Source organism: Barbus barbus, assembly GCF_936440315.1.
Source record: "Barbus barbus genome assembly, chromosome: 21".
In the NCBI taxonomy this organism is placed as follows: Eukaryota; Metazoa; Chordata; class Actinopteri; order Cypriniformes; family Cyprinidae; genus Barbus; species Barbus barbus.
Window position 1 is genome coordinate 1,990,644 of NC_136749.1, and position 22,080 is coordinate 2,012,723.

Here is a 22,080-nt window from a genome sequence, read left to right on the forward strand (position 1 = left end):
CTATGATCCAGTTTTTCATTACTGATGATGCTGTTTTGTATTCTCTTGATGAAAATCATAAATGACGGAGACCCCATGGCTATGGTTTACTAGCAACAGATAATCCACTACCTCTGAAGTTGTAGTAAGTTGATTGGCCTGTTTGGTTTGGGTTGCTCTATGGCCACGAGGTGTGGGCTGCATGGCATGTTGCCGATGGATTGTTTGGTGCGTTTGTAACTTTGATTTCTCTGAGAAATTACTGTGAAATCTGACTGGTCATTTTCAGTTCGATTGGAAATGAATTACACTTTAGTAACCCGAACACTAGACTGCAGTTTCTGAAGTGCTGTAAATAGTGTGCTTATAATTATGAATGATTTAGAATGAAATCATATAACATAAGAGCAGATAAACAGGTAAATGCAGCTGTGACTAAATGTCATCATTCACTCACCCTCATATTGCTCCAGACCCCTGCTCTGTTGAACACAAAAGAAGATATTTAGAGGAATGTTCATGCTGCTCTTTCCCATAGACGTGAATGGAGCAAAATGTACCGTACAAGTAAAACGTGTGAATTGCGTGCTGTTTTTAAGTCTTCTGAAGCCATTGTGCAAGAAACAGACTGAAGTCTCACATTCAAACTTGGCAGATTAATAAGTCAAAACATGAGGGTGAATAAATGATATTTGAATTTCTGAAGTACCTTCTTCAGTGTGAATCTGCCTGAGCGTCTGACGGTGATGTTACAGTAAGTACAGTGCCTGGTGCTCAATGGAGGAAACGTCAACAATGCAGGAATTCTGGGGAAGATGATGTTAAATATCAGATTAGTGAACCTCATCTTTATAGACATTGAAAAGAATGGCTGTTCAGTTCTTCAGCAAAAACCCAGAATTCCTGTTGCAACTTAAACCAGAGAGTGATGCATGTTGGCTGCAATGAGAATCACTCATAAATAGATGTAAATGCACACATACATATAAACACACGTGCACATGGAATCATCCTCACAACATTGCGATATGAAAGCACTATGATCTCCAGCAGTCTTGAGCTTCACTGTGACCTGCATGGGCAGCGTGAATGTGTTTGTGTGTATAAAAGCACGGCTGATATGGCATATTTGCAGCAGCTGAGGTGTTTGACAGGTTGTGAGTAGATTTCCCAAAGTTTGACCTCCTCAGCACTGAAGTGTGTAATTTTATCCATGTTATAACATCTTCTCATATCCCAGAATAATATGGAGAGACTTTGTAAGTGTCTGTAAAACATTGATCTATTGGTTTGAGCATCATGACACTACAACGATGTAACCAATGCTGTGATTTTAGGGTGGGACCATCTGTTTGTCTGACCAATGGCAGATCTTTTGAAAAATCTTTCAAAATTTGAAAAATCTTTTGAAAACAGTCATTATTTTTGCACTTTCATTTGGTGACAAAACTACACACTTCACTGTAAAACTGCAACTTTTCCGTTTTGCAATTTTTTTCTGCATTTAGTTTTTACAGTTAGTTTTCCAAAAATAGCATGTCTGATATTGAACATTGTTTTGTCACAGAAGCGATTTGACGCTCACACAGAGATTTCATAATAACATTCAGTAATTCAGTGAGTTAGACGCTCATAGTTCATTCATGGAATGATTCATAAGAACCATCACAGGAATCACTTGACTGGAAAGAGTGTCGTCTAACACGAGCGAGATGAGAGTGGGTGATGATGATACCATGATGTTTTTATTCACACTGAGGAACCTGAAGAAACAGACATTAACCTGAAAGCTGAATCGCTGTCTGCTCTTTGACCGGCTGCTTTTTGCCTGTGATCCAAAAAAGAGAATTCAACAGCATAATCATCAGTGTAATGCAGTCAATCTCTCTCTTTCTGTCTGTCATAGGATGGAGATTATTGAAGCGTTCACGGAGCAGATGGACTCCAGACGCTGAGATGCACAGCTGAATTGTTAATGTGAGATGTTTGTAATCTTGCACACTCACATGTGTGCGTATATGCAAAGGACAAATAAAAGATCATGTACAGAAATCACATGCATTCAAGCACACGTGCACAAAAAGTTATGGAAAGATGTCAATGGTATTAACACACACACACACACACACAAAACCATGGACCTTCTTAGCTCTACAAATGTTTAAAACTATCATTTTTCATACAAAATGAAAAAAATTTAAAAAAAATAAAAAGAGAAGACCAGCCAGAGTAAGTGACCATAATCAGGTTGAAATAATTAAGCTTAAAATAAACTATTTAACAAAGAAAATAAGAATAGCCGCATTAAAGAAAAAGACGATAGTTACAGTATTATTATTATTATTTGTGTATTGTAAGAAAAACCGTCTTAAGATTTCTACTTTTTCATTGTAAATGTGATGTAAGGGGACTCAGGAACTTCTGGGCAAGTTTTAATATTTTATCTTTTTATTTATCTATTTATTCGTATTTGAAAAACATGGTTTGGGATGTGGTCTCTTGGTTTTCATGTTTTTTAAAGAACATTAAAGCAATTGTAAAACTTTGTATCTTATTACAAAGATGATATTTATGTCTTAACTTTTTTGATCAAACTTTTGTTTCTAATTTAAATAAAATAAAGGTATTAAAAGGTCTGTCATGTTTTACGTGTTAATATACATGGATCGAGGTCTGTGTTTATCACAGAGTGTGTCATATACTGAAGATGCATATATACTGAGATTATTACATTTCATGGCAATGAACCAGGTACTTATTTGACTGTAGAGCCCCCAGAGTGGAAAAGACACAGAGAGTGGACCACGAGAGGATCAACAGTTCATCCTCGCACATTCACAACGCTGCACGGTATACGGCTGCAAACACATTATATACATGTTTCTTCATCAGGTTTGTAGAAATGTGTCTCTGCATCAGAGTAATGGATGTTCTGCAGTGAATGGGTGCCGTCAGAATGAGAGTCCAAACAGCTGATAAAAACATCACAATAATCCACACCACTCCAGTCCATCAGTTAACATCTGGAGAAGACAAAAGTCCATAATCTATAATAATGCTTCCTCCAGTGACAATAACACACCAAATACTTTTTGTGGCCACTGTATGTGGAAAAAGATGAATAAAGCTTTACTGTTTAGATAATATAACAGCATATGTTGATATCATGTAAATTAACATTATTAATGAAAGTTATTATAACTTATTAAGTGCAAGGCAAAACTTTTCCAGCCTACTCGTTTGCAATGCATCTATATCACCAGCAGGGGTCAGTGTGCTAGTGACCACCATGAATGTTGAAAAGCTTGCAATAATTCATCTTTTTACAGTTGGTCGCAGAAAAATTAACCTTAGCAGCTCATGATTAAGCAAATCTTCATTCGGCGCTTCATAATTAAAGTATTGCATTCATACATTACATTATGAAGGGCAATGTATTTTATGCATTTTTGGCTCTTTAAAAAATGTATAAATATTAAAATAATATAAAAATTGTTATAATTCATAAACTGATGGCTTAAATGTCACAAAAACTTGGGATTCAGTTTAATTTTTAGGTACCCTTTATGACATTACCATTATGACCTTTCAGATGTAATATTGAATGAAAATATGCTGGCCTATACTGATAACTTTCTGTAACAGGGCTTTCCTGTAGCTCAAATAAGGGGAAAGCCGTGGGGAAGTCGTGGCCTAATGGTTAGAGAGTCGGACTCGTAATCGAAGGGTTGCGAGTTCGAGTCCCCGGCCGGCAGGAATTGTAGGTGGGGGGGAGTGAATGTCCAGCGCTCTCTCCACCCTCAATACCACGACTGAGGTGCCCTTGAGCAAGGCACCGAACCCCCAACTGCTCCCCGGGCGCTGCAGCATGGCTGCCCACTGCTCCGGGTGTGTGTTCACGTGTGTGTGTGTGTGTGTGTGTGTGTGTGTGTGTGTGTGTGTGTGTGTGTGTGTGTGTGTGTGTGTGTGTGTGTGTGTGTGTGTGGATTTGTTCACTACTCACTGCTGTGTGTGTGCACTTGGATGGGTTAAAGGCAGAGCACCAATTTCGAGTATGGGTCACCATACTTGACAATACGTCACGACTTTACTTTTACTTTACTTTTTAAATAGTAGAGCATGGTGCTAGCAACGCCAAGGTCATGGGTTCGATTCCCAGGAAAAGCTAGAGCTGATAAAATGTAAAAACTGTAACTTGAATGCAATGTAAGTCAGTGTCTGCTAAATGCATAAATGTAAATATCCAAGGGCATCTAAGGATGAGCTGTTTGAAGAATCTGAGGAAGTCGTGGCCTAATGGTTAGAGAGTTGGACTCGTAATCGAAAGGTTGCGGGTTCGAGTCCCCGGCCGGCAGGGATTGTAGGTGGGGGGAGTGAATGTCCAGCGCTCTCTCCACCCTCAATACCACGACTGAGGTGCCCTTGAGCAAGGCATCGAACCCCCAACTGCTCCCCGGGCGCCGCAGCATAAATGGCTGCCCACTGCTCCGGGTGTGTGTGTGTGTGCATTTGTTCACTACTCACTGCTGTGTGTGTGCACTTGGATGGGTTAAACGCAGAGCACCAATTTCGAGTATGGGTCACCATACTTGACAATACGTCACGACTTTACTTAACTTTATATTAGAGAAATGTAATACCCCTGATTCTCATCACTCAGGATCAACAAGAAAAAATATGTCAAAAATGTACTCCTTTATAAACATCTCAGTCAGGAGCACCTAATTAATAAGCAGAAAACAAATAAGGAAAAAGTCTTATGTAAAAGATTTACACATTAAAAAAAAATCAAAGATTCACAATCCATCCTAACATTTAACATTTAAAGGTGTATTAGTCTTGTTTCTGTCATGAACAACTCTTTTTTTTCAGTTGAATCAGTTGGGTGAATAATTCACTCATTCAAAGCCTACAATAAGATGCTTGTCGCCACCTACTGGAGTAACGACTGGAGAACTGCAGAAAGAGAACTGACAGAATACACTTTATTCAGCTCACTAAAGCCTCTCCTCCACTGACTTCCATTCAAAACAGCTTTCTAGTCTCATTGCCAGTATAACCACTACCTCAGAGTCTCCGCCTGGGGGAGAGATCATGGAAGAATTACATTTTTGTTCATTGGCCAACATTCAAAGGGCAGGCCTATGAGAAAATCTCAACCAATAGCGTGAGCCGTGGGCGGGGCTAACGGTTTGTGCAATCAATTGTGTTTTAAGGGCATGATTAATAGTTAAATTAATAAAAAGAAAAAAAATTAATAGTTAAGTTAATAATTTGATATTGTGAATACCATAACAGTCAAACCAAAATTTATTCAGACACCTTCATCACAGTTTATTTGCTATCATTTAGAAAATGGTAATAAAATATGAAAGAACTGAGAGTTAAACTGTGTCAGAACAAATTGATCTTGATAATGTCAGATAACTTTGATAGAAAGGTTTGTAATGAATTGGGTTGAATAGCTGTCAGCTGTAAGTACACTATTAGATGCAGTGCTTCATTGTGTTCAGTCTGTGGTGGAAAAACATCACATTAGCATTTAAAGCAAAACATGCTCAGGTCAAAGTGAATTATTTTTGGTCCCAAATTTTTATCAGTTTTACTGGTGGTCCCCAAGAGAGCTCAACGCACTGCAACTTCAGAAAACACATGCAAATAGAAAAAGCACCTGCAAATTAAGAAAACATCTTCATCTTTGTGTTGTGAGTATTTGCAGCGCATGTGTTGTCAAATTGATGAAGATGTTTTCTTCATTTGCAGGCATGTTTTGTATTTGTTTGTTTTTGTATTTGCAGCGCGTTAAGCTCTCGTCACCATATAGTTGTTGTATGCCTGGTCTTCTGTCTCCCCTGTGACCTAGTCTTCCCCATTCTGTTTAATTAGTCATTCAGTTCACCTGTTGTCTTAATTATCTCATTAGTCTCCTTTGTTTGGTTCATGCTTTATACGTCCTCAGTTCTCCGTCTGTTCTCGTCTATGTAAGTTGATTATTATTGCATGTCTTTTGGATTTACTTATTAAAATACCTTTTGTTTGATCTCCATTGTCTTCCTGAAATTGTGCCTCATCAGTCCACTGTATGAAGAATGTTTGGGTGTAATATGTCAGTTTGCTTTATTTTGCTCTCCTCACTTACAGAAATGATCTATAGTGTCCTGCACTCACAAGTAAAAAGATATCAAAAACTATATCTGGTGTCTGTAATTAATAAATCAATGATAAGAAAAGTCAAAAGATGTTTTAAACTGTAGAAAGTGTGTCATATCTTCATAGCTTTCTATTATAAAAGAGTCCGGAAGAGTCTCTCTCTCTCTCGAGCGTCACGATGTTTAAGTCCCGCCTGTTCCGTTATTCCTCTCTCTCTCTCTCTCGGTCTCTCTCTCTCTCTCTGATCCTGCGTGTCTTACCGACGCCTGTCTCGCTCCCTCGCGCGCATCACCGGAGTCAAGCGGAAGATCGTGATATCCCTCAATCAGGAAATACCATTCAAACTCGCCATAGCGGTGCCTTTGTGGAGCCACTCTCTCCGTTAAACCGATTCTTACCGAGTAGAAAACTTTTTTTGTTTGTTCGTGGAGGAGAGATGCGGTTGATCCAGTAACGGAGCATTAACCCCAGCGGAGAGAAGCGAGAGACACCGTCATCACGGTCCGACTGAAGTGAGTGTCTCCGCAGTACCGTCACCTTCTGAGTGGAGCATGTTATGGTGATACATTTGTATCCAGAAGCGAGCTGAAGCTGACGAACCTCGTTTTGGGCAAGGCCTTACTTGTAGAAACAGTATAAAAATAAAGTAGGTAACATTAAAGCTTTTTAAAATTGTAAATATGCAGAAAGTTTTCTGTTAGCTTTAGGCTGTAGTAGCATATTTATAACTATCTTATAACAATACTAATGCCTAATGTCCCTAATTAGACAAATACACGTGTGTGAGTGTAAACCAGACATACATAGGGTCAAAATTGGTGATTAAATGACCCCTAAAGTTTACTAAAATGTAAGAAAGCTCTCATTTCAAGCACATGCTCTAAAGATGCTATGGGGCTAACTTAAATGCCTTATTTCAAAGGATAGTTCACCCCAAAATAGTCACCAACAAGTACCAAACCTGTATGAATTTCTTTCAGTTGTTGAGCATAGAATAAGATGTTTTGAAGAAGGTGGGTATCCAGTTGACGGTAGCCATTGTCTACCATAGTAATGGAAAAAATACTGTGGAAGTCAATAGCTACCATCATTTATTTGGTTGCCAACATTCTTCAAAATATCTTCTTTTGTGCTCAACAGCTGAAAGAAATCCATTCAAGTTTGATACTTGTTGGTGACTAAATGATTTAGAATTTATATTTTTGGGTGAACTGTCCCTTTAAGGGAAATGAGCATTTGACCCCAAAGTGTATGACTATTCACGAAGTTTATTTTGTATTTAATATTGATGGAGTCACATAATGTGTTAAAATAAATAGTTTGATTAAAGACCAAATTAATACTGTATAATTGAAGCTAAAGGGTGTGGGATCAAAGGTCAGAGAGCAAAAGGCCCTGAGGAGCTATAGTGATGCTTGATGCATGGCAAGTAATATGACAAATATGGTCACCATATGCAAACACATTTTCAGACTTATTACAAATAGCATGCAGCAAAACATCTCAAATCTCTCTTTTGGCATTTTCTAAGAACTCTGACATATTTTAGTGGTATATATCTTGCAGCTGCACTATTTCTACAGGCGTGTGATTTTGCAGTGTGATTTAATCAGTCAGTGTGAGCTCACTTTCACATTCTTCACAGCCAAGCCATCTCCCTCACTTATGGAAAACACTGCACTGCGCTACAGGCATTCAGCATCCTCCTCTCCTGCCAGACTAGCAGGCTTTCAGTGACATTTTTAGCCCGCGTGTGCCTTTTAATTGGGGTGTCTTTACTCTCTGTGTCAAGAATGCATTTTAAAACCATAAGTCTTCTGTCTCAAAATCAACAGGTGTTTAGAAAAGTTCTGTGTTTGCTATTTAGTTTTATTATTGTTTGTGGGAGAAAAGGGGCATTTTACTACCCTTGTTTGAACCTTACAGTTAAAATATTTATTTATAGTTAAAATAATGAACTGTTTTTTTAATACTAGAGTTTATAAAGTAATCAAGAACAATAGAATTCAATGGGAATCCACATTTGCGTGTGTGTGTATTTGTGTCTAGTCAGCTGGATCGTATGATGAACCACAGTTCAAGAGTCCATGTTTTTCTTTCGTCAGCTTTTTCTGTCCATCTGCTATAAAACATTTACCTAACATTTTCACTTCATTGCGCTGCACACACATTTGCTCTGAGATTTCATCTTAAATCGGTGCTTTCCCAAAGTAGAAAGCCTTAAAGATGACACACTAACACGAGATATCAGTACTGGTGAGTCAGTCCACTAGAACCATGTGTGGAAGATTTGACTAAACCATCAGCTAAAGAACAGCATGAGACACTTCTGCTCTTACCTTTGACCTAATTAGAATCAGTCAGGCTCCAGAAGTGACAAATACAAGCAGAGGAGACCGGGGCTAGTTGTCACACTTTACTCCAGTGAATAATTCATTATTGTTAAATGCCTCTCAATAGTAAGGAATGTTGTCACAGTGAACACTTGCCTTTAAACTGGATATTAGAGGTTTTAAGCAAAAATGTGTGTAAATCAATTATGCAAATCATGTGACAGCAAAAATCTTCCCCATTCACAAGCTCTTAATATAATAAACACTTATGTCTAGGTTATTACTATTAAACCATGCAGTGGGAATCTCCATGCCAGAGCTGATAAACTTCAGCTCAAATGTATCCCATTTTAAAGCATAATATGATCTATAACACATTTGTGAAGCTCTAAAATGAATTTGCAGTCACTCTGCACCGAGTCTGATTTTAATACCCAAATGAACACGACAGCAATGCAAAATCACTCCCCTAATGTTCCACGATGGGGTGTGTTAGGACATCTGCTGTTAGATGTTCAGGTGTGTTCAACACATCTTCCCACATCCAGTGATCTGTAAAGCATGTCAGTCATTAGTTCACATGGAGTTAATGCTGCCCAAACTGTCCATTCCAAACCTCTGGTTTCATCATTTATTGTTTGAAGTAAATGATTTGTGTGTGTTATCAGCATGATCACTTCAACCAGCACCTGACATGAAGGATTCACCATGTCTGATTCAATTACAGGAGAGTTCTGTTCAATCTGTGTAGTATTGTTGTTAATCTAAAGTAGTTAAACTAGGGCCACAGTCATCTTTCAAGCTACATTTCTACAAACACTGCAGTGGTCATAAAATGACATCATCCTCTTTTTTAAAAAATATAATACTTACAAAATGTAAAAGTAATCAGTCTGCTCCACTTGCTACAAACCTGCAGATTTCATATTTGCTTAATTTTAATTCAGAGGTCACGATGTGATGCATCAGTCTTCGTGAAATGAATTCACAGGCCAGAGATCAGCAAATTTTAACTTTGAAAAGCAATGAAATTCACACGATTTTGTTTCCTGTTTCCTGCCTTCGCATGCAATTGAATAGAAGTCAATGGAAAAAAATTGTAGTGAGACTGTCCCTTTACTCTTCAGAAAAATCAGTTCCCTAAAGAGAAGTTTTGTTATTATTATGCAATATTTGAGTATAGATATTTAAGTATAGAACTGTCATGTCACAATTTACGTAATTCACTTTTTTTTTTTTTTACAATTAAGTTTACCTTTTTAAAATAAACTGGAATATCAGTTAGGATGACATAAACTTTATATTATCTAAGTATTTTAGTATATTATCTAAGTTCAAAGTACATAAAAGTCATAATTTTATAATTCTGAAAATGTATCGTAATGTAAACGAGTCAAAACATGGTGATAAAGTTGAGTATATTAACTGTTTCTTTACAAAAAAAAAAGACCAATGTAAAAGCAATGCCACGCAGGCCCTCAATTAATTTTTTAGTCTGTGTCATTGTTATGATCTGTCTGAATGAACCAATTTGCTCAAATGAATCAAGACTTCTGAGTTCCACATAAAATAGAGCAGGAGGGCATTAGAAGAGTGTGTGTTTGATTATTAAATCGCCGCGACTGACGCAGTGTGGTTATTTGCACTTCATTAAAAAGCTACAACCCGAATTCCGGAAATGTTGGGATGTTTTTTTTTTTTTATTTGAGTAAAATGAAAAGAAAAAGACTTTCAAATCACATGAGCCAATATTTTATTCACAATAGAACATAGATAACATAACAAATGTTTAAACAGAGAAATTGTACACTTTTATCCACTAAATGAGCTCATTTCAAATTTGATGCCTGCTACAGGTCTAAAAAAAGTTGGAACGAGGGCAAAAAGGGCTGAAAAAGCAAGAAATTTTGAAAAGATTCAGCTGGGAGAAAATCTAGCAACTAATGAAGTCAATTGATATCAGATAACATGATTAGCTGTAAAAGGGAGGCAGCGTCTCTAAGAAGTAAAGATGGGCAGAGGCTCTCCAATCTGTGAAAGAGTGCGTAAAAAAATTGTGGAGCACTTTAGATGTGCAAAGCCTTCACAATTTGATGTTGTGGAAACAACGTTCCTCAACATTAAATTGCAAAGGCTTTGCAAATCTCATCATCTACAGTGCATAACATCATCAAAAGATTCTGAGAAACTGGAGAAATCTCTGTGCGTAAGGGACAAGGCCGAAGACCTTTGTTGGATGCCCGTGGTCTTCAGGCCCTCAGACGACACTGCATCAGTCAACGGCATGATTCTGTCATTGACATCGCTAAATGGGCCCAGGAATACTTCCAGAAACCACTGTCGGTAAACACAATCCGCCGTGCCATCTGCAGATGCCAGCTAAAGCTCTATCATGCAAAAAGGAAACCATATATGATGGTCCAGAAGCGCCTTCATGTCCTGTGGGCCAAGGCTCATTTAAAAGTAAAAAAAAAAAAAAGTGTTCAGACGAACCCAAATTTGACATTCTTGTTGGAAATCACGAGCACCGTGTCCTCCAGGCTAAAGAGGAGGGAGACCGTCCAGCGTGTCATCAGCGTTCAGTTCAGAAGCCAGCATCTCTGATGGTATGGGTGTGCATACGGTATGGGCAGCTTGCATGTTTTGGAAGGCACTTTGAATGCTGAAAGGTATATAAAGGTTTTAGAGCAACATATGCTTCCCTCCAGATGACGTGTATTTCAGGGAAGGCCTTGTGTATTTCAGCAGGACAATGCAAAACCACATGCTGCAGCTATTACAACAGCATGGCTTCGTAGTAGAAGAGTCTGGGTGCTGAATTGGCCTGCCTGCAGTCCAGTCTTTCACCTATAGAGAACATTTGGCGCATCATTAAACGAAAAATACATCAAAGACGACCACCAACTCTTCAGCAGCTGGAAACCTATATCAGGCAAGAATAGGACCAAATTCCAACACCAAATCTCCAGAAACTCATAACCTCAATGCCCAGACGTCTTCAATCTGTTTTGAAAAGAAGAGGAGATGCTACACCATGGCAAACATGCCCCTGTCCCAACTATTTTGAGACCTGTAGCAGGCATCAAATGTGAAATGAGTTCATTTTGTGCATAAAATTGTAAAATTTCTCAGTTTAAACATTTGTTATGTTCTCTATGTTCTATTGTGAATACAATATTGGCTCATGTGATTTAAAATTCTTTTAGTTTTCATTTATTCAAATCTAAAATACGTCCCAACATTTCCGGAATTTGCGTTATATAATGTCATGAAAACATCTGAACTAATGTCACATTACTGAAAAATGGAGTTACTTTTAGATGGTTTCACCCAACACTGAAACTATGACGCAGTCGATTACCACAGAAAATACTTTGAGTCGCTTTGTAAAACAAATAAGCGGTGATAATTAAAATGTTAAAATACAAACCTACAACCACAAGACATTAGACATGAGACTGCTGTGACAGAATCACTTATCAACACTGCCTGTGCAAAGTCATATTCCACTCTTCCATGTAAAATGTGGTTTATGTAAAATATACTAAGAAAAAGTGGTAGTTGATACTCGACAGCATGCTCTAATGAATTTGTGTGGTGGTAAAATTTGGTTTGTCTCCTCAGAACTGGAACTAGAACTCTATGTCACAGGATCCTTTCGGACTAGAATTAGACATGAATGATTTAATTGATTGACTCTGCAGGGAAATAAGTGGCATGCTATTATACAGACACACTGGTGTTGGTTCAGCTGCATAAACAGATGGATCATCAGCAGAAATCATCCCGTAACACACCCTCACCGACCAATGTAATTACACACATCAAACCCGTTTGCACAAGGCCAGTGATGGACATTTGACTCCCAAATATTTGTTGCTGGCTTTCCAAACACTGAGCAGACTGGACGCGTTGCTGCTGATTAGTTCACGGAGTTCTTGGCTCGTCATTGAATGACTTCATGTGTGTGTCGCTGTCAAACAAACCACCTCACCATTACTAAGCAAAACCTCAGTGCTGGAAGTCTGGCAGCTCCACCTGGACTCGTCCATCACTCGAGTCTGTTGGGTGTCTAAAGTAATATTGATGTGCCACAAATGTAATTATGTAAATTCTCTTTGCAATAGCAATTGCTCTTGTGTAAACAAGTTTTTTTTCTGTTTCTAAAGGAAATGTTGTGGTGCTTTATTGTGCAAAACTCTTCAGCCACAATAGAGTGCAACAGTTTGTTACCAGGTGGTATATGCTTTTTTCAAGCTGTCTGTTCACATTATTTATTTAGCTGAATTCATTGTGAAAAACTACATTACCCATGATGCCGTACAGAAAATTCCATCAATCAGAGAGTTGCAGCAAGTAAATTGTGCCAAAACACAGAGTAATTGAGTCTGACTATTTGTATACATATGCATATTTTGCAATACATTTAAATATTGTTCCTATAAATATAACAAACAACTTTAAATCAATAGTTTTATATTTCTCCATCATTTTTAGTTTGATTATGTCATTTGCAATGCCTCATGGGAGTATAGTTCTTTCCCTCGTGAAAGCTTTTTAGTTTTGTCTGAATTTTTGGCTTAAAATGAAAGATTAATGTTGTGATTCACCTCGTAGCTGGTTAGTTTTGTTCATGGCTTATAATGCTTTAACAGAGACTTTTTAAAAATCCAATGAAAAAAAATCAGACCCAATGTTGTGAGCTAAGGTGCTATAAGGCATTGCTATGCGGTTGCTAGGGTGTTCTGAGCGGTTGTTGACATGTTGTTATGCGGTTACTAGGGGATGTCTTCTGTCTGAAGTGAAACAGTCTTGTGGTCTCTATATATGACTCAGCTCCCTCCTTCAGTGGAAATCTGGAGGATTTTTTACTCTCTTTATCAGAAGTATAATTCCTTAGAAAAGTGTGTTCACTAGAGTTGTGAGATTTAGAGGGCACCTATTATGCAAAATGCACTTTTACATGGTGTTTGGACATAAGTGTGTGTTGGCAGTGTGTGAACACAACCACCCTACAATGATAATCTTATTTTGTAATCCCCATTAAACCAAATCAGTCTCACTAGGCGTGTAAGACTGAACACTTTCTCCCAACATCTGAGCCACTGAGGACGCAGTGGATTACTTGTTTTTCAAGGAAGTGCTCCTCAAAATCTACCTAAAGGGTGTGTTGGATACGACGATGTATAGTCACAGAGATTTGACGATCGCACGTGCGCAGCAGTGGACCACGCTTAATTAGAATACAAGAATTTAATACAGAGTGGAAAAGTGCAAGGTTTCTAACAAATAATAAATAGAGTATATTAGGCTACAAGGTTTAATCTGGCCGCAGAGGAACACAACCTAACATAAAGAGATGTAAACCGCGAAGCTACATACTTGCGCAATATGGAATATCAAAGTGTGTCAACCTGGCAACCATGAGTGTGCTTTCTTTCTGAAAACACCGGTAAGCTTGCAGTTGAGCAATCTCCACTTCGATATTCTATTCTCAGAAAAGTGTAATTCATCAACTGTTCATTTACGAGAGAGAGAGAGAGAGAGCAAGGCTGTATGAATTACCTCCGTTTTTGCAACGTTTCTCTATTAACAGAGAAGCTGTGGCTTTAATTGCTTTAGAAACCATGATGTTACAAGCTCCTTGTTGAGAAAGATAATGTAGCTCTTGAGCGATTAAGCTATTTTATTCATAAAATTGTGGGGCAGCGATGAGAAGTTTCAGCACATTAGTTTAGAATGCTTCTAATTTTTATTTTTATTTTTTAAACATACAATATAAATTTATTCAAACGAGTACATTATTATTTATGGACCTAAAAACAAGATGCAAACCATCAGAATATTGTACCTGGTGGGGAGTGCTCAATGCAATCATAAAACATATGCCATTACCTACAGTATGTTGTACTGTGGTCCTGTTATGGAGGCCCTTCATAATGCAGAGGTCAACTGCCTGCTCTGCCTGTGCAGTAGTTAGCACTGGCCCTATAGTGTGAAGTGTTTAATAAACAGCTGTTCAGGTGTTCTGCTGAGGTGAAATTCATGGGATACGCATCGTATCGTGACTTTGCTGGTGATACACAGCCCTAGTTTATGTCTGCACAAATCATTTCACTCCAGACTGCTTTGTGACTGTCATGTCGTTATAGTGATAGAGCTTCATTTGAACAACTTTAAAGGAGATTTTCTCAATATTTAGATTTTTTTTGCACCCTCAGATTCCAGATTTTCAAATAGTTGTATCTCAGCCAAATATTGTCCTATCATAACAAACCATACATCAATTGAAAGCTTATTTATTCAGCTTTCATGTGATGTATAAATCTCAATTTTGAAAAAATTGACACTCCAGGGTCACATTTGTGTGCATATGTTATCGAAGTATTTGACTTGATCGGTGCCATTGAGCCGTGCCGATGACAGGTCAGCGTGAGCTTTGTAGCATTGTCAAAATGCTTTGCAACTTCGTTTCATCCCACTTTTGGTGTGTTTGGCTGTTCTCTCGCTCTGTCATGTTGCTTTGAACGACTGTTTATTTCTGTAGGTATGCAAACCAGAGATGTGTACGCTACGCCCTCTTTTAAAGACGGGGCTCTTTTTTAGACACGCCCCAAAAATGACATTTTCCAGATGTTATAATAAATGTGACCCTCAACCACAAAACCAGTCATAAGGGTCAATTTTTAAAGATTTATACATCATCTGAAAGCTGAATAACTAAGCTTTCAATTTATATATTTGTTAGGACGTCGTCTGGAGGGGTTTGTTAGGATCGGACAATATTTGGCTGAGATACAACTATTTGAAAAAAAAAATCTAAATTTTGAGAAAATCTGTCCAAATGAATTCCTTAGCAATGGATATTACTAATCAAAAATTTAGGAATTTAGGAAATATCTTCATCAAACATGATCTTTACTTAATATCCTAATGATTTTTGGCATAAAAGAAAAATGTATAATTTTGACCCATACAATGTATTGGCTATTGCTACAAATGTACCTGTGCTACTCATGACTGCTTTTGTGCTGCAGGGACACAGATGATCTGTGGGGTATTTTGAGCTGAAACTTCACAGATACATTCTGGTGACGCCAAAGACCAATGTTACGTCCTGTAAAAAGAGGCAAAACAGGCCCTTTAGTGAGCAGTCTTAAAATTGAAGATTATGCAGTTGATCTTTTCTGTCCATTTTGATTGATTCCATGTCTTGTCATCATCTGATAATCTACTCGGTGCACGTCTTGATCAGAGGAGGTTTATATTCAGAGGATGGCCAGCATCAAGAGCATGTTTGACCTTGCTGAATGAATCATTTATTAATTAGACTGTTTTAGGCGACCTTGTCTGACACACATCTGGGATTGAGACGGTTGCTATTAGGCATCATTAGTGTTCTGTAAATAGACTGTAATGAGTCTTTGGTGCTGTCAGTGTTTTCCATGAAACACAAACACACAAATGCCAAAGTCTCATGGTTTTTCTAGTGGACATGCTCTAGTTTAGCGCCTGCTAGTAGATCATAACTAAACCATCTGGTTCAATAATCATTCTCCATATAAACGACAGATATTTAATTATATTGTTATAGCAGAGCAAGTGTACTGAAATGAACGGGAAAGCATTCTGAATGGATTAAAAACCTCTGTGAATCCACACACATTCACACACTCACTCTTCTGATGTCTGCTTGAGTTTCCAGCACTCAACAAAACTCTCTACACACTTCCTCACGGTCCTGCCAGACACACACACACAGTGCACTGATAGGTTGAGCAGAGAATGGCCAGAGTGGAGTCACATGACCACAGCGGCCAATGAGAGCTCAGGAAGCGCTGTCCTGAGCGGGATGGGGCCCTCACAGGCGTGTCTGACTGCGGTGAAGAGGAATGCTTGCATTAATACGAGTTCAGAAATAAGACAGAGAGAGTGATAAACTGAACTTTATCTGACCTTGTCCTCGTAGCATGTTTGCAACACTAATGCATTTGATTGCTAAGCACAGCCATGTGAAAAACAAGCATTGTATGATAAACTAATATATACTTCTATTGAAACCTGTATATGTATTTAAATGCATTTGTAATTACACATTAGTAATGACGAAGCTACAATGTAGTACAATCTAATATCTAATAACATGCCACATGTTATAATCAAGCACTGTATATGTGTTACTCAGCACATCAAAATAAGTGTACCTTCTTTGTTTACTTTTTATTAAAACATAATGATTTAAAATGCTCTTTAAAGTACAACGTTTACTTTGGGATTATTACAAAGTGCACTTTTGAAAAGTGTAAGAAACTTAAGAATGTGTCTCTTTTCAAGTGCACTTAAGTGTTCTTTTATTTCGTTAACATTACATTTTCTGCAAGTAGAGTGTTTTAAAACATACTTAAGATTTGAAGTGCACATTCAATACGATTGACCCTTCGCAGGGAGTTTGATTGACAGGCGATCTGACCAATCATAATGCAGAATCCGCCATTTTGTATGACAAACAAACCAGACAGGTGAATAAATTACCTTCGGTGGAGTTAATTTGATCAGGGTTCGTTTAGAGCTGTTCTTTATAAACGGCTCTCACGACAGGAAGAACACAAACGCTGTCACTGATGCAACTTCTGATTTATAAAAGTCATCTCTTAAATGTATAACTCATGGGATTTAAAGGAACAGTTCACCTAAACTAAAATACTGTTCATTTATTGTTATTTTCTGGAAGTCGTTATGGAAGTTATTACTTGCTGAATATTATCCCAAAACACAGCATCTATTGACATGTGAAGCTGCCTTAACTCACCTAAACCGAGGGAACACTTTGACATGCGTGTTTCCTTTATATACCTGTTTATGTTGCACATACAGTACCTCCAGTTTGACCAAACATCTGGAAACTCATTTACAATCCAAGACTAATTCTCTGAAATGAATTGTGTTGAGCCTGATGTTTACCCCTCATCACACTGGGTTGGTCTGTACTCATGAATTCATTGCTCGTCTCTTGAGCGGTGTGGTGTTATTGTTCTATGATGGATTGTGTGAGCGGAGAATAACAATGAAGCTAATGTTCAGGCCACATCTGCTGGAGCTTTGTCCTCTCCGTGAGGTCAGTGAGAGGAAACACTCTCAGTGAAACACAGATCAGTCTGCATGCATGGAGCTGTCTAAGATAGGGTGATCAGTCACATGTCCTTTAATGGCTCTGTTGATTGCCTCAGAAAATCGATAGTGCTAAACCTTCTTGAGTGATTTTGTGGCAAAACCCCATTAAATTAATGATGAGAGACAGATTTGTTCTTCTGTATTATTAGGGGTTCTATGCATCAGCTGTTGATTGGATGTTGAGATTTTCAGACACTTAATTGCATGTTAATTGCATTATCATTTAAATGTATATTAAATTAAATTAGCTGAACTTTAGTGTGCTTTGGTGTCCCATGTTAGGGTTAGGGTTAGGGTTAGGCTACGACATACCAGAACTTAACGCCCCAGCCCATGCCCCCAGGGAAGGATGCAGCTGGGCAACAGGGCCCAAAGCACCCCTCCCCCCATCTCTCATGTCCCCAAACATCAGTCATCCCCGGCCACTACCTACATGCCACACTTATTTATTTATGTTTTTAATGTGTAGATGTGTATATGCCTCAGCTAGTTTGTGATGCATTAAAAAAGTGAGATATGTAGTGCAGCCCAGGTCAGGGACCCGGCCCACCCACACGGCCCACTTGCCCTGTATGTAAATTAATTTATTTACATTTTTTTGTCATGTATATGTCTCAGCTACTTTGTGATGCATTAAAACAGTGAGACGTATGGTATAGTTGGTGCTTTAAAACAGGAGTGTTTTTTGATTGCCTGACTATAGAATGGTAAATCTGAAATTAGAATATCTTTACAAATAGTTTGCTCAATATCTAGCCATATGATGAGTTTGGGTGAATGCATTTGTATATCTGTTGAAGCTGATTAGCCAGAGAGTAGTGGTAGAAATGTGATGCTTCCAGTCCTCCTTGTGTTTTTGGTTTCTGTAAAGTAGCTAGTTTAATTCTTGGGGTCTTATTTTTCCAGTAAAATTTGATAGTAATTGAGTCTAATGATTTAAACCAGGTGAGGGTGGGTTGTGTTGGGATCATTGAGAATAAATAGTTTAGTTTAGGGAGTATAGTCAGTTTGATCACTGATATTCAGCCCATAATGGATAAGGGTAAATTCATCCAGCGTTGAAGATCATCATTTATTGTTTTGAGTAATGGGTTGAAATTAAGACTAACCAGCTCTGACAGCCTGGGGGAAATATTAATGCCTAAATATGTGATGTGATTGGTGCATAGAGGGATAGGTGATGTCTGGGAGGTCACATCCAAGCTATTGTGATGTAATGAAAGAATGGAAGAGTTACTCCAGTTGAGTATTCAGATATGTTCTTGTAATGATGATGAGGGATCTTGTAAATAGAGTAATATGTCATCTGCGTAAAGACTGGTAGCTTTAATGTAGCTGTTTTGGCGGATGGCTGCTGCTAACGGTTCGATAAAAATGGTGAATAATGAGGGAGAGAGAGTATCCTTGTCTAGTCCCGCGGTGAGAAATGGGACGGTAGCTTGATGGTAATTTTGGATCTTTATTGGGTTTGAGAAGAAGTGAAATTGTGGCAGTATTCATATTAGCTGGGAGTTTTAATATTTGTTGTGACTCACTTACAATCTGATGAAGAGTGGTGATAGAGTGGACCAAAAGTGTTTGTAGATCTCAGCGGGGAATCCATCAGGACCTGGGGCTTTATTATTAGGCATGTGTTGCAGTGCTGTAAGAAGATGACTGATTCTAGGATATTTCTTTGGTGTTCATTCAGTTGTGGCAGATTGATACTGTTAAGAAATGAGTTGATGTCATTTTGATTTGGGTCTTTTTCTGATGAGTATAATTTGCTATAGAAATTGTGAAAAATTTGGTTAATTTCTTCCGGTGAGGTGGTAGATCTGGTAGCAGGTTTATGAGGTTCACTTCTATTCCATTCCAATGTTACTGGAGCATGGTCGCTAATGACAATTGGATGAATCTTTGATTCGGAAATGTTTGATATGATAGAATCACTGGTGAGAAAGAAATCAATGCGGGAATATGAGTGATGGACTGGTGAGAAAAACGAGTATTCTTTAGCGTTTCGCCAGCCATCGCCAAGACCAAACTCACTCATGAACTGTTTTATGGTTTCTGCAGATTGCCAAATGCGTTTATTTCTTAAACTAGATCTATCTATTGCTGGGTTGAGAACTGTATTAAAATCACCTGCTATTATGACTGGACAATTAGAAAGATTTGAAATAGAGGAAAAGTTTTGAAAGAAAGATGGGTCGTCTGTGTTTGGGCCGTATAGATTACCAATTGTAACCGGACTATTATCGATAGAAATGTTTATAATAATAAAACGTCCCTCGGGGTCTATAACAGAGGGTATTATGAATAAATGAGATTTTTTTTACTTATTAAAATGCAAACTCCTCTTTGTTTTGAATTATATTGAGCTGAGAATAAATGACTGTACTTTGATGATTTAATTTGATCTTGATCTGCGTCTGATAGATGCGTTTCTTGCAAAAGGAATATGTGTGCTTGTAGTTTATTTAAATGGTTCAAGACTTTGACCTTCTTTGCATGAAAACCAATTCCACCAACATCCCAGGTTAGAAAACTGATAGAAGACATGTTATGGAGAGGAAATGAATATTACTGTATGAATGTATGAGTGCCTGCATGTATAGGTGTGAGTGTATATATTTGTGGAGTCATGACTGTATGTACATAACATGTTAATGTTGTTGGCAGACGAACAAAACTGAAGAAACACAAATGAGTGTATGAAGCAAAACAACAACAGCAGCAATACAAGGAACATTAGATACTGACACAGTGTGAAACAATGATATTATGTTGAGGGGGGGGCGAGACCAAGGTGCAACATGAGAGCTAATTTCATGACTTAAAATGTGGTAAAGAGAGAGAGAGAGGAACTGAGGAGCAAGGTAAAGCTGATCTATTTTTAAATTCATGAACAGTTACTTATTCAGAATTGAGAGTGAAGAGTTCAGAAGAGCCAGGGGGTAATATCTTTATCACGGTATAACTGTCCATTTATGTAAAGTTTGTCCACAGAGATAGTTGCCTTTTTTCCTTCATTCCTCATTTTTTTGGGATTGGGAAGAGATGTTTTCAACGCTCGAGAATGTCCTTTGGATATTGATGGTTGAGTCTGTAGTTTGTGCTTTGAGTTGTCTGCCTTGCCTCTGAAGCAGTTCTTCTTGTTTATAATGTTTGAATTTTGCGATGATTGGACGTGGATTGCTGTTGTTTTGGGATCTGATCCGATGCACACGGTGGAAAGTGATATCCTGTACAGTTTCAGATGGTAATTTGAGCTGTTTTATCATGAAGTCCTTAACTGATTTCTCGGGGTCGTCTGGGGTTTGTTCCTGAATGCCTGTGAAGACTAGATTGTCCCTCATGCTTCGTGATTGTAAGTCCAGAATGCTCTCTTGTTTTGTGTGACAACGGAGGTGAGTTGAGCGGTAAGAGAGTGAACGGAGTCCTTTAAAAAATGATTTTCTTTGGTGAGAGTGTCTATCTGTTCTTGACTGAATTCTAAGCTGTGCCGTAGTTCTTGAATGTCCTCGTGTATTACTTCTATTAGCTCGATCCTTGCATCCGGTCCGGAAAGTTTGTTTTCAATGGAGAGTATAATGACGCTTACCTCTGTGCAGCATGGCGCTTTAGGTGATGTGGATGGTGTTGTACCTGTGCTGGATAGTGAATCTGAACGGGGTCTTTTGGAGTGAGATTGCCTTTACTTTTTCTGCTGTCGTCTGGTTTGTTCTTGTTCATGGTGCTGTGTCTGTTGTAATGTGTGTCGATGTATTCCTCAAAGTAATCCAGGTTGCAAAGCGTTATAGTCCAGTTTTGAAACGGAAGAAAAAAATGCAAAACAAGAGAGAAGAAAAACGAAATAAATGAATGAATTTATGTAAGGTTGTAGTCTACCAAACACCTAGCACTTTAAAAGTACTTTACATGTGTTTTACATGTGTTTCACTTTCAAATGAAACTTTCCTGATAATTTACTCACCATATCATCCAAGATGTTTATGTATTTCTTTCTTCAGTCGAGAAGAAATTAAGGTTTTTGATGAAAACATTCCAGGATTTTTCTCCATATAGTGAACTTCAATGGACTCCAAACGGTTGAAGGTCAAAAGGACAGTTTCAGTGCAGCTTCAAAGGGCTATAAACGATACCAGACGATGAATAAGGGTCTTATCTAGCAAAACAATCAGTCATTTAAAAAAATAAATATAAATGTATATGCTTTATAAACACAAATGCTTGGCCATGACGTAATTATGTTGAAAAGGTCACGCTTCATCGTCTGGTATCGTTTATAGCCCTTTGAAGCTGCACTGAAACTGTCCTTTTGACCTTCAACCGTTTGGAGTCCATTGAAGTTCACTATATGGAGAAAAATCCTGGAATGTTTTCATCAAAAACCTTAATTTCTTCTCGACTGAAGAAAGAAATACATAAACATCCTGGATGACATGGTGAGTAAATTATCAGG

The 22,080-nt window shown here is 38.1% G+C and overlaps 2 protein-coding genes across 4 annotated transcripts in view; both read left to right on the forward strand.

Annotated features, from left to right (window-relative positions):
* Positions 1 to 2,615, forward strand: part of LOC306886853 (CUGBP Elav-like family member 3) — a 38,126-nt gene extending 35,511 nt beyond the window's left edge. For both annotated transcript variants that reach the window (XM_079444185.1, XM_079444184.1), the window contains one exon: positions 1,886 to 2,615. The gene's annotated coding sequence lies outside the window, so the exon portion shown is untranslated. The remainder of the gene's footprint in view (positions 1 to 1,885) is intronic.
* A 3,751-nt stretch (positions 2,616 to 6,366) lies between these two features.
* Positions 6,367 to 22,080, forward strand: part of LOC306887413 (ceramide synthase 2-like) — a 32,814-nt gene continuing 17,100 nt past the window's right edge. The window contains exon 1 of one of the 2 annotated variants that reach the window (XM_079445107.1): positions 6,367 to 6,775. The gene's annotated coding sequence lies outside the window, so the exon portion shown is untranslated. The remainder of the gene's footprint in view (positions 6,776 to 22,080) is intronic. The other variant, XM_079445106.1, reaches the window with a different exon arrangement.